The 13,299-nt window shown below is 40.6% G+C and overlaps 1 protein-coding gene across 3 annotated transcripts in view; it reads left to right on the top strand.

Annotated features, from left to right (window-relative positions):
* The window catches only part of BTC (betacellulin), a 392,756-nt gene that overhangs the window by 128,451 nt on the left and 251,006 nt on the right, over positions 1 to 13,299 (top strand). The window lies entirely within an intron of this gene.

The raw sequence follows: 13,299 nt of genomic DNA, 5'->3' as shown, positions 1-13,299 counted from the left end.
GTTCCTCGGAATCGACACTGGATTACATGCTTTTATCAACCGAATGTTTCGATACTTGTATATATTTTTCTGTGGCCGATGGTGGAACAAGTGATCACAAGCGATTAGTCGCCCATTTAAATTGGTTTAGTGAGGAAAAAATAGATATCTGGGACCAAAGAGTAGTAATTAATGCGCAGAAAAACCAGTTGACAAAATACAAGAGGGAAGGAGAGCGGTTAAATAAAGCCCTGAATGGATTTGCCAATTTAGGAGAACAAAATATGTTGTACCAGCACTGTGACCCATCACGGTTTCATGAATTCTTATGGTCAATTGATCCCCCGTCAAGCACCCGAAAGGGTCCGCAGCGAGTACACAAACACTTTTTTGATGAAGCAGTATGGACAAAAAAACGCGAGACGCAAAAACAATTAAGACTCGCCAAGAAACAGGTTAAAAGTCCACTAGAACTAGTGATTGTAACAAAAAAAATTAAAAATGATTTGAAGAGTTGGACTAGACAACACAGAGGAAAATTATGGCAGAAAGATGGGGAAGAGATGCGTGCATTACAAAATCATTCCTCGAGAAATTTCTGGTCATTAATAAATGCTCCTCTATCACATCAAACCATTGCTCAGACGAATAATGTGTCGGAAGCTAATTGGATAACTTATTTCAGTACAAAATATCAGGAACCAATGGGAGGACAAAAATATAGAAGCGAAAATGGAAATTGGGGTCTAAATTTTGACAAAGAGGATATTTTAAATTTGATCCTAAAATCCTCGGCGTCGAGATCTGCGGGCCCAAATGGACTAACTTACCAAGTCCTTAAAGGAAACAGGACACTGTGGGCTGAAATCCTATATACCCTGTATAAGAAAGTAATCGCAAATAAAATAATTCCACCTTCTTGGAAGACAGCAATTATAATCCCGATATTCAAGAAGGGGGATCGCAAAAACCCCATTAGTTACAGGCCGATTACACTGCTTGATGTAGAAAGTAAGTTGTTTACTAGTCTGATATTAAAAGAACATGAAAATTGGGCAAAACAAAAAAAAAATATAGTCCCCAAACAGCAGACTGGATTTAGAAAAGGCCATTCAACCTCATTGAATGGTATAATATTAGCTTCGTTATCAAATCTGAAAGACAAAAACAATAAAGGTAAACTTTATGGAGCATTTATCGATTTGTCAAGCGCTTTCGACATGGTAAATCGAGATAAATTATGGAGCAAGCTGGAACAAGGGGCACCCAAAACTCTAATTAACATACTAGTAAAACTCCACGAAAGAAATACAGCTAGAGTAAGACAAAACATGGATGGATATTTGTCAGAATAAAAAAGCATAGATAGGGGGGTTAGACAGGGCTGTATGGTTGCTCCATTTCTTTTTAAGTTTTACTTGAGTGATTTTGAAGATGTCCTAGAATCTTCATCACTAATAAGCCCTAAGGTGGGGTCTTTGGTCGTAAGATGGCTTATGTATGCGGACGATATAGTCCTCCTTGATAGAACTCCCATCGATCTACAAAGATTGTTGAATGCTCTCGACAAGTATATGAAATCAAACGACTTGGTCGTAAACCCAGATAAATCTAAGATCGTAATATTTGAGCAGAAAGGTTGCAAAGAAACAAAATATCGGTGGTCAATTGGCAGTAATCAGATACCGGTTGTAAAAGAAGTAATGTATCTGGGTATCACTGTGCATGCGGCCCCTACAGTTGGGAAACAGTATGGTGAAATCCTGGCTAAAGGGACACAACTAATAGCTCAGATGAAGAAGATTGCCAGCCTTTATGGCAAATTTTCAATCATGCCTGTCATAAACTTTTATGTGGCCAAAGTAATCCCAGTACTATTGTACGGAATTGAATCCAAACCTTTGTTGTGGTCAATAGACTGGCATAAAATAGAAGGATACATTTGGAAACAGGTACTAGGATTGCCTAAAGGATTACACACGATAACTCTCAGATACGAGCTTGGATTAAAATCTTTAAAATACGTAGTTGACTGGAAACTCTTGTCCTTGTATAGGTCAATTATTGCGCCAATGAATAATACATTATATGAAAATCTCCTAGAAAATATGAATTTAGATTCCTCACTCGTTTTGACAGAACTCAAAAAGATAGCAGAAAATCTGCTGACTTATTGTGAAACTGATAAATTAACTCTGAGTTTAAACCCGCTGAAAGTTAAGAAGTCCTTATCTTTGAGAGACTGGATCTCGACAGGGGACATGGTGAGATCATCCTCTATTCCTGAAGGGTTCTTCAAGTACGGGAAAAAACAGGGTGTAGTACCAAGATACTTGATGATGTTCCCTAATCCAAAAGGAAGACACAATTTTATGAGGGTACGGTTAAATTTGATTAAAACTGGGTCAGTATTAACCAAATGGGGAGTCACTGAAGGGGCCCGTAGTTTATGCATGGAATGCTCAGATTCAAGTAAACAAACGCTACAGCACCTGCTAAGATTCTGTAAAGGCACTTGGAAAATTAGGGTGGAATATTTAGGGAATTCAGTTGGGTCATTGGATAGATTATCTTCCGATGCCTTCTGGGAAAGAATGATTGCGGGTCATGAAACAAAATTAACCTTAAACATTCTAAGGGTCTTGCAAAAGACAGGTTTTATCCCGTCAGAACATTGTTGATTTATTGTCAAAATAAGGGAAAACCAACTAGACATTGATGTGATGAACTTAATTTTTAAAATGCTAATTTTATAAAATTGTGACAAATTGATTTTAAATGTTATTTAGATATATTTTATAAATATGATGTTTTCCTTATATGTATATATGTATTGTTTTTGAATGTGAAAAAAACCCAAATGAGGTTATATCACAAAAAAAAAAAAAAAAAGAAAATTGCTTTTGTGTGGACTTCTGGGCGCTCAATTATGTCACCAAGGCAGATGCGCCATCCATACCTTAGGCAGATGATCTGATTGACCATTTAGGCACTGTGCCTTTGACCTCACGGCAGGGTCGTAGCAGGTCGCCCAACTGACAAAGCGAAAGAGAGGTTTGCATTCTCCACACCAGAAGGACACTATTAATTTACTGTGAGGCCCTATGGATTAAAGGATGCCTTTGCCACTGTAGGATGTTTACATATTTTATCTAGCTCTGGTGAATTTTCCACCCAAACCAATCCGGCACGCACCATTTTCATGTATTTAATAAAGTTCTTCTTATGTACCTGGGACCCCCAATTTTACAATATTGATTCTCTAAAGCAACCCACCCCTTTCGGAACAAAAAAGACACCTAAATGCATAGCAGTTCTATTTATATATAAAATAGAAATGATGTTATCAATTTAATTATAAACCAATTATACATCTATGACATTCCAAAGTCGATAGTGACTTAAATGGACCATAATCAGTGCATGGGCTGCATCACTTTTCCATGCTACGTTTAAATGAGCACACATGCACCGTGGATTAAAAAATGCGTGAGCTTCCAGGATACATCTTTCATTTTTTAAAAAACTAAATCGGAACATCCCTGCAAATCTAACTCGCTCTACTTCCCCTTTATTGAAAATAGTTTACCGCCCCCTTTACCCGATGGACAAACAGAGTTCTAGAAAACTCAATTGAAATGACAAGCTACTTCACATTTCTGCATGTAAATCACTTAGAAATGTAAAGCATAGGTTTGCTAAATTCCTTTCAGTTGTGATTTGTATTCATGTGACTGTGTACATTTCTCGTTTACAATGGGGAAAATGGGTAGCAGCTAATAGCCCCTCCCCTTTTCTTGAGTACTGTAGTCTTGGTAATAGGACACTGCTTGGTGATTTAACCAGGGAATGACTTAAATAACATTATTGTTCTAGACAAGTGCAAAGCGAGTTCTCATTGAACTCCTAGTCTGCACTTGGTTATTGCACAGAGAAGCAGTCGGGGATCTCCTAATACAAACACTCTATGGGGTCTATTCTATAAATTCTAAAGTCTCCAGAAGTACTCGCACCTCTGGAATGTTAATCAATTTCTCAGGATGTCTAGTCAACGTATATACCCCGCCCCCTCCAGTACTTTCACAAATAAGAAGGATGAGATTTGATATGTTCCCCTGTAGAGTGTCCCACCCCTCAGGATTATTTCCCCTTAATATTACATTTCCATAGGAATTTCTTTTGGCTGTTTCACGAAAAGGTGGGAGTGGTTTAATGCTCCCCCTTCAGCATCAGGTGGGCATCAGTCAGTAAAATGTTAGCTTCTCTCCACAGTGTGGTTCCCCTCTCTGTATTTGGGCCTTTGTGACTTTCTGACTGACCTAGTCCTTGGAGTTTATCTGCGGGAAGGCTTCTCCTAGAGTTTACTGCCAGTAATCCAAAATGGATAAAAAAATAAAGTGATCTATTCCATTCTCCTTCATGTTGGTATCAATTCTCCTGTCTCTTTCTTCCAATCCACCAGTCAGTGAGTGCCTTTCCACAATATATGGGTTTGAACTTTTATAGATCAGAAACCACTTCCCTTAAAGATGTGTAGCATTTCCCTAATCTAGTTGGTCATTGTATGTGTTTGGACAGTGTTCCAAAAGTCTCATCACACTAAATCAACCCTTCTGTAGTCATTGGGCATATTAATGAAGAGGGCAGTCTAATGGGAGTGCCTTCTACATCCAGTTTCCCTCCCATTTGTTGTGATGTCATCTTGGAGATTTCTACATTAAATTGTAGTTTTCTGGAACTGCATGTTCCTCGCATGTGATAAAATTACTAAACGGTTAATCAGATTACTTACTTAGGCAAACCAAGTAATGCGACTTTATCTCGGCATGGCATATGGGGGATGAGTTACAGATATTTAAATTTTTACTTCCAATGCTTTTATACAAAAATATTTCTCCGGAAAACCAGCACGGAAGCTAGGATATATGTCACTGCCGCACATGTTTATTTTTTTTTTAGAAGATATCCCCATTCACCCAATGTAAACAAAATAAGTTTTACTTTCAGCTGATAGAACCGAACAAGCTCTTTACGAACCTCTGTTCAATTTTTACAAGCAAATATGATTCCATACATTGATTTCTCATAGTGCATTTTTTTTAAATCTGATATATCGCAATCTGAAATGACATACCAGTTCTGGCTTGTACACCCAAATGGTTACATTGCCTCTTGGAGCTGGGTGCTTGGGCATTTATGTCTCCTGTGAATGCTATTGTCATGGTGCAAGTTCTTCTTTGAAGTTAGGGTGGCAGGGCCATTTACGACTTCTGTCCCGCCTCCTTTGAATGATTCCAGGATCTTGCTGACCCTTATTTGAGACATCCAGCCCCCAAAGCTGTAACGTTTCCTTCCCCTTTGAAGATTGGGTGATTATTTGAGGGGGGACCACTGCTCACCCCTTCCCAGAGCAAACATATTGTACTTTTAAGGGGATTTAACATAAGCTCAAGGAAAAATTGAACTTGTAAATGAATACCATATGTTTTGCTCTGCAGGGCCTGCCTTCCATCAACTCGAGGCAGTCATCTGCTTTTATGGTTCAGCCACAAAGGCCGTAACTCACACTTTTCTCATGGGAAGGCAAGCCTCCAAGCCTCTTATCCTGTAGCCTGTTGGGAATGGATGCCCATTTTCCAGTTCAGGCGTAGCTTGGGTTTCATTCAACAAATGTAGCATTTAAATTATTATTGTTCTTTTTTCCACATGCAATTGTCACTTTAAACAGGGCAGCATTATAACATTCTATTTGCTTATCAAAATCCTGCCAACAACTATACACAATGCAAGGCCCAAATTTAGTTTTAAATCTCCTATGAAATGCTGTGCTTTTCACCCCAGATTGGACTGTTTTTCCATTTTAATTCCTACTTCATTCATAGTTTGAAGTTTATTTAATGAACTAAACAAATGCTTCTTTGTAGACAATATTGCTGGTCTTTCCTGTAGGAGCTAGTGTGAACAAATTGTCTTTGTTTCCACCTCTGGAGCAAGCCACATAAAGCTGACCATGAGAAAAGCATGAATCCTGTAATTCGGTTTCAGCTACTTTGAGTTGGAGAATTGAGATTGCGTCGCAACATTATTGGTGTCCCCATCTACAGCCGAGGCAGCAGCGATCTCAACATAAGTGCCGTACATGTAGGGCTGAAGAGTGTAAGCTTTCAACTGTTCAGATGGCATATATTCATCAACTTCCGTGGGAAATTCAGTTTCTATAATTATTATGAGAGATTTTCAATGATGTGATGGACAGCGTAATTACGGACACTAGTGAAGAGACATGCACTGTTTCATGTCACCTGCATCACCACAAAAGCACTGTATAGTGTCACCCGCACAACTTCAAAAGTGTGTGCCGCTAATGTCCGATAGAATGCTGATTGTGTGGAAAGTTTAGGACCAATGAATGGCTGAACTTTAGAAACAGTGAACTACAGCAGAACTATGGCGCAATGAGCCATATGGCAGGGGTAAGGATTACACCCCCCCCTCCCCACACACACATCCTGCCACCCCGACCCCCACTAATTTCCATTTTTATATACAGAGATTTTGGAAAGATTCACTTTTTCTAAATGGGCTGCAAACATTGCACATTCCCTCACACGTGTCATGTTTCAGGTGCTGTGCGCAGGCTGCAGCTAACATGTTTGTTTTGAAAGTTCTGCTTTTCTTCCTTTGCAAACTTTTCTTCGGTATGGATTTCCCTAAACCAACTTTCAGAGGATGATATGATATAATCCGGTCCCATCTGAGCTAGAAGACTTCAGCGTAGTGTGGCGAACCAGAATGAGTCGGACTCGAGGACATCACTTGGTGTTTATTCAAATAAAAGGAAAAATGCATATTTGTCCCTACTTCTAAAAGGGAGTTTCCTACCTCTCAACAACAATATTCTTCAGTCCAAAAACCTATTTGCTATCTGGCCCTAGCACTTTAGAAAAAACAACATCAAAATAAGGCAGAGCAATGGACTTCTGACTCCAGCTTCATCAGACAAATCTTAATCCGGCCTCTATGGGTCTCTTCTGGAGTCTAGGTCACAGTTCCAATTTTGCTCTTGACAGTTCATCAAAGGAAAATTCCCCGGTATTTCTTTAGGTTCTTCAAGGAAAAAAATATGTTTTTACAAAAAACAAATGCCTCCAGTTCTTTACGAGGAGGGATGATTCCCTTAATCCGTAGCCACCAATTTGGTTGTTCTCTTTCTACTAGTTCCATACAAAGTAAGCCTTCAAGTTCCCCTTGTTCCTGTTCTTGGTTAGACTGGTTGAACCATCCAGGTTCCCTTCTCTTTATATGTTGCAAAGTTCCTCTTCCCTCGCTTGGGCTCTCCAGACCCCTTTTGCCTTCTGTCTTTCTTAGCTCTTGGGGCTTTCTCTTGAATGTCTGCCAATATCAAACACTCTGGTTTCTAGGGCTCCTGTAGCCCTCCTGGATATTATCTCTCCAGCGTCTGACTGACCCATATGTGGTGTTACTCCACTTGATCTTGTTTCCCCTTTTTTGATCTGTTCAGCTGCCTCCCTCCACACTAGGCAACCATGGTACCTTCACCGCCTTCGGGTGTACTCCAGCAGAGTGGTGTCTCAGTGGCAATGTTGTCTTTGGCATCTCTGTCACATCAACGATGCTTTCCTTATTCGGCCTGTCTCTGCACTTTCTTCGGTTCTCATATGGAGAACAGAGGATTCGTTCCTGCATCCCTCCCTGGTCTAAGTGTTTGTGGGCCCCGGACCCACCGGGGCTTCTGTGTGGTCACGCCACCAGGTAAGACTGTCTGCCTTCTGTCTCAGTGATCTCGCCCTTCTCAATGCCGGCCTCCTGACATCTCTCTTCCTCCTCCTGGTATCTCCACACCACTGCTGGCTCCGCAATGCAGCACGACTCCGTCCCTCCAGGACTTTGTCACGTCAGAGGTTCGCCTCTGCGTACGATTCCTCTCTCTCCACTCATGGGTTGTTGTCTTTTTTTCGTGCCACCATACTTCGAAGGGGTAAGTTGTTCTCCATCAGCTGTTGGACTCAATGGGATGCCAGCATTACCTTTAGTCAAAGATATGGAAGAAATCTCAGCGTGTTTTGGATTCCAATCAACTGATATAACTCAGTCTGTTCGGAGCTCTTGTCCCCTAGAGGGGAGTCACTCCAAGTGAGGTCCTGCTTTCCTAAACCCATAGTGAGGGTTTTGCTGAGCAGGCTCATCTTCCTAGCCTCAAAGGGGGTGGCTCCCTCTGGGGAAAACGGATGAATTTCCCATATTCATCCCAGTAGCCTCTACTCACCCTTGTACTCCTGCATGGTCAATTTATCACAGCGTTATCTTTAAGATCACGGCCTACGGGGCTGACCCAGGAACCACCACCAACATATCGTCCTCTGTCTTTTCAAGGTGGTGTCTCCTCCACTGTGTTCCGTCACCGTTTTGCCATTAATTCCCCGTCAGGAGCCTGTCCGTTGGCTGTTGATGTTCTTATCTTGCCTGGCCGCACAACACACTAGTCTGCCATCTTGACCACGCCCCTACTCATCCAGATTCTTAACTGGATGCACTTGGACATAAACATGTCACGTGCCATTTTTCTTTCCAGCACCTATGATCTTTTTCTCATCAGGTGGGTTTTTAAGATGTTGCTTTTTTCTTGTCCTCTAGGATAACCTATGTTCTCCTTCGTCCCATCTTGCATATCTCGGTGCCAAGAAATCCACTGCTTTATATGCACTTAACAAACCCCAAACAAAAACTCCCACGAGGAAAGGCACAATGCTGACATGGGACAACCAATTAATATATTAGGGAAGGACACAAACCCCCCACTAAATTATTTGATAGGGGTCTGACTTGAGAAACTTGGTATTTCTAAATGGTTATGTGCACGTGTACAGTGAAGGATTTGCATTTACAGATTTGTTAAGAATCTGCCCCAAATGCATTCTGCCTTCTATGCACATTCAGAAATAATCCCATTGTGTGAACCATGTCAAGACTTGCTTTTTGTATTGGTCTCTAGGAAATACTTTCTAGCTGCAAGGGTGCTCGTTTACTTTCCACTTTAATTTTGAAATATACTCGAGAGTTGGAGCTTAAAGGAACTGTGCATCTCCGCCCTTGTCTGTATCAGTTTCTCCGCATGGGGTTATATTTCCTGCTGCTTGTAATTGGAGTTCCGGTGGGACTGAGCTCCTGCAGTCCCAGGGTTTAAGAGTGTAAGAAGTTGGGGTTGGAACCCTATTTTACTGTGGCGCTGGATGTGGCATTTGCCCTTGGGCATTTTCATACTGTGTATTCTCTCTCTAATGAAGACAGACACCGTTGTGTGCCTGAGATTGGCCGAGTTTAATATTCCATAGGTTCCGTTTTTTACACAATTTTGCCAATTATTGGCAGACCTCTCTTCCTGCAGTTGGATATATGCCTTATGCTGCTTGCATTAGCTAGAGTGCCGACACATGTTTCAACCATAGGTTTTATCAAGGCGTGGAGGATGGACTTGTCGTGTCCTGTATAGGTAAGTCTGGTTAGCTTGCATCTGGGTGTAGCTCGTTAGCTTTAGTGCCCGGTGGGCAGTGGATGGCGGTCGGAGGGCTCAAAGCGATCATCTAGGTAGCGATAATTTTGATCCTGAAATATTTTCACATGCATTTCTTAGTATTCTCATATGGAGCAGGTATGTTTGCTTTCTTCTTGGCAGGCAATCATGTGTATTACGTTTCTCTTGCTTGCCTTGTGCAAAAATGCATACCATAATCTTTGCATATACAATAGGTCTTCCTTTGCTTGTGCTGTGCTGATGACTTCAAACAATGTCACTGTGGTAAAATATCTGTGCAAGGATCATTACTTTAAAACCAGTTGCTTTTTGAGATGTTATATGTGGTGTTGCACCTTTAATAATATGTGTCATGACTGATGATAAAAGGCTGTTTACCTCAAAATAAGGTAATCTCCCTATATTTCTTCTTACGGGGGATCAATTTCTCAAAATGGGAGGGCGGTAATAGAATGTCTATACAAGGGTGAGAAAAAGATTACTCCTCTTTACTCCGGTAAAGGTAAGTATTGGTGATGTTTTTATACTATTACCATATTCGTGCATATCTCTTTAGATCAACACATAGATTAGATCATTCTACCACAAGACTTTAACCACACTCTTTATATCATTAAACCACATATCTGATGACCACTTTTATGTTTGACTGAAATACAAATGTTATTAAATGTAAAAATATATATATGAATAAAAAGCTATACACAATGTTACTAAACCCATTCTTAAAAAAAAAAGCGAAGTGAAGGGGTCAGTTTTAGTAAATCAAGGCATCTACATCAAAATTGTAGATGTTTAGCAAAAGACTCTTGTTGTTCTTTGGTCTTTCAGGATTGTCAATTGTCGACCTGTTTCGGCCTTTAGGTTATATTGGACACTATCTCTAGTGCCTGTTTGACCATAATTCTCATGCCCTTCTTCAGGACAGACACATTCCTTCAATGTAGTACTAATACTTTCGTATACCACATTAATGTTTTGCAATATCTAAAAAAATTGATAAAAGCACATGTTACATAAAATAATGGTTAAAACATATATTTCCAGAAGATTTACATTGCCCAAATGGGCCATCCTGTCATTAGAGTTGCTAGATCATTGTACAACATTATTACTACTGTTGATTTATTTGTGGCACTTATATACAACTTATATCTTGTACATATTAGAAACCAAATTACATTAAACAAAACATCACCAAACCAGCACTTACATCCAATACAGGCGTGAGCAGGTTCCCGGCTCAGTTGTAGCCAGTTGAATTTGTAATTTTCGGGGCGTATATGTGTTAATTAACCCACGTTATTATTTTCTTCTTCGTTATGATTGACTTCTCATTATATGGTGAGTGACACACTGAGGATCTTGTTTTCCCTTTGGGTCCCCTCACGTCCATTACCTTTCATCCTTCAGCAAAATATCTGACCGTCTTTTTCTGTTAACTATAGAAATAGGAAATCTGAGGACAAGCATGTCAGTGGGTGGTCACTGGTTTGTCGAGCTGCAGGCATTAATATGCTTTAGCAGCCCACATGAGGCCCCGCCTGGGCTTTTTTTTAGAACAGTATAAGTGAGGTTTAAATTGAGTGGTTGGGCCCCCTTTAAGAATGAACTTGGAAGTTTAGACACCACGTGATCAAAGCACGTTTTTTCCCGTAGTACGTGTGTTTATATAAACGGATATTAAGAGCTCGTCCTGGTAACACTCGGGAGACGGAATCCAGAAACCTTGATGCGAGCAGCTCTACCACAGGAAGAAGGTAAGCTTCTTTAATAGCCCACTGCTTTCGCGTTTTATGGCAGTCTGTGGGCGTGGGCCGGCTCGTTCAAATGTCTGCACCACCGTAACAAGTTGTGCACAAACAAACGAAAGTTCTGCCACTCTTGGACTAACGATTTAGAGGCCATGAGTGCGTCTGGACAAACGTCTCAGAGACAAGTGTACAATAAGTATTACCAAATCTCTTTCCTCCTCCCCTTGTTCCCACTGTTTCCCTCGTACCCCCCGTCCCCGGCTCCCCCTTTCCCTTCCCCCTCTCCCTCCTCCCACCTTTTGATTCTCGCTTCATGTGGTTGCTGCCTGTTCGCCATTAATACCATTAATGTGTGCGAACGGAACGTGTTGAGCCGAAAACCAAATCTTTTCTCCGTTGCCATTGCAGGCATGGATTTTCTTAACTACTGGCATCCTTTATAGCACCTTAAGGGATCCTGGTAAACCAACATGAAGCCTCCCCACAGAGGCGGACAATTCCTGAAAACGTCATTCTCTGGACAATATCTTTAGCGCCTTGTTATTGTTTGTAAAGCAACCTGAAAAAAAGAATGAGGATATAGTATCTATTACCTAGGGCCTTCATTGAATTAGTTAACATTCACCAATTTAAAAAGGGCTTGATGTATTTTTGAATTAAATAGATTAAAATCAACATAATTCAAGACTCAACTTTGGCATACAGATCTCTCTATGCCCCCTCTAGGATCCAAAGATGGCTGGGATGCTGGTGAAGAAAATAATACTGTGGGTTAATTAACACATATCCGCCCCGAAAATTACAAATTCAACTGGCTACAATTGAGCCGGGAACCTGCTCACGCCTGTATTGGATGTAAGTGCTGGTTTGTTGATGTTTTGTTTAATGTAATTTAGTTTCTAATATGTACAAGATATAAGTTGTATGTAAGTGCCACAAATAAATCAACAGTAGTAATAATGTTGAACAATGATCTAGCAACTCTAATGACAGGATGGCCCATTTGGGCAATGTAAATCTTCTGGATATATATTTTTGAACCACTATTTTATGTAGCGTGTGCTTTTTTTTTTTTTCTTTTCAAGATATTGCAAAACAGTAATGGGTTATACGAAAGTATTAGTACTACATTGAAGAAATGTGTCTGTCTTGAAGAAGGCCATGAGAATGATGGACCAAACAGGCACTAGAGATAGTGTCCAATATAACCTAAAGGCCGAAACATGTCGACAATTGACAATCCTGAAAGACCAAATAACAACAAATCTTTTGCTAAATACCTACAATTTTGCTGCAGAGGCCTTGATTTACTGAAACTGACCTCTTCACTAATGACGCTGTGTTTTTTAAGAATGTGTTTAGTAACATTGTGTATAGCTTTTTATTCATATATATATATTTTTATATTTAATAAAATTTTTATTTCAGTCAAACATAAAAGTGGTCATCCGATATGTGGTTTATTGATATAAAGAGTGTGGTTAAAGTCTTGTGGGAGAATGATCTAAGCTATTTGTTGATTTAAAGAGATATGCGCTAATATGGTAATGGTAAAAAACATCACCAATACTGACCTTTTACCGGCGTAGAGAGGGGTAATCTTTTTCTCACCCTTGAATAGACTGACAATAAAAGGCGCCTCAGCCAGCAGAAGCATTTCAAACCGTGACTACACTCTCAACCAGAGAAATTGGAGTAAGATATCCAACATCCCTCACTGACAGATCAAAACTGTTAGCAAGATGACGTTCTCTGGACCTGCTGCAAACTCCACGAATGGCACTTTTGAATGTGTCTCTCATTATCGGGCTTACAGGTTGATGCCGAACACGGCACTGCTACCCAGGCCTAGAGCCTGACGCCTTGTGACCATTGTACTGCGGCCACCGCTGATCTGGGTACCCCAGATCAGCATGCTCAACATGCGAGCCCCCAGGCCACGGCCATGCTGGGTGACCACAGCCCAGTTGCAGCCCGGGCCCGGGACCCCCCAGCAACTGATGTCAACTGTGT

Source organism: Ambystoma mexicanum, chromosome 6q (assembly GCF_040938575.1).
Source record: "Ambystoma mexicanum isolate Mex_15411 chromosome 6q, UKY_AmexF1_1, whole genome shotgun sequence".
In the NCBI taxonomy this organism is placed as follows: domain Eukaryota; kingdom Metazoa; phylum Chordata; class Amphibia; order Caudata; family Ambystomatidae; genus Ambystoma; species Ambystoma mexicanum.
The sequence above is the reverse complement of the archived record's forward strand: the minus strand, read 5'-3'. Positions and strand labels throughout refer to the sequence as shown.